A 481-nucleotide genomic window follows, 5' to 3' on the forward strand; every position below is an offset into this window, starting at 1 on the left:
AATAAAATTAAGAACGTCAAAGCAGGAACTTTCCGAAATCTTTCCAGTTTAACAACTCTGTAAGTTGAATCAACCCACGTTTATCGTATTTCTTTGACGATATCTTTCTACCATCATCATGATGATCATCTGCCCCGTCATCATCACCACCATCAGCGTCTACTTTCCAAACTTTTTAGGTATCATATCTTATATTTCATTACGAACCTGTATACAATTTTTCACTGTTCATTTTTTTTTTGTTACAGAGAGTTGTACAATAATGATATCAATGAATTGGAAGTTGGATCTTTTCAAAATCTTCCCAGTTTAACGGCTCTGTAAGTTGCATTAGTTTCTTTATTCCATTTTGTTAACAATATAATTCTGGACATTCAATGGCTTCCCTTTCGAATCCTCATCTTTTTCACAATGATCAAAATTAACTTCATCCCATCATCAGCATCATAACATCATCATCACCACTCCCCAATAATATCTT

General features: G+C 33.5%; 1 protein-coding gene across 2 annotated transcripts in view; it reads left to right on the top strand.

Annotated features, from left to right (window-relative positions):
• The window catches only part of LOC106875166 (leucine-rich repeat-containing protein 15-like), a 17144-nt gene that overhangs the window by 16070 nt on the left and 593 nt on the right, over positions 1 to 481 (top strand). Inside the window, exons 1-2 of one of the 2 annotated variants that reach the window (XR_008267033.1) lie at positions 1 to 59; positions 249 to 320. The exons of the other annotated variant lie outside the window; for it this stretch is intronic. The gene's annotated coding sequence lies outside the window, so the exon portion shown is untranslated. The remainder of the gene's footprint in view (positions 60 to 248; positions 321 to 481) is intronic. 2 annotated transcript variants of the gene reach the window in all.

Source organism: Octopus bimaculoides, chromosome 29, assembly GCF_001194135.2.
Source record: "Octopus bimaculoides isolate UCB-OBI-ISO-001 chromosome 29, ASM119413v2, whole genome shotgun sequence".
NCBI classification, from domain to species: domain Eukaryota; kingdom Metazoa; phylum Mollusca; class Cephalopoda; order Octopoda; family Octopodidae; genus Octopus; species Octopus bimaculoides.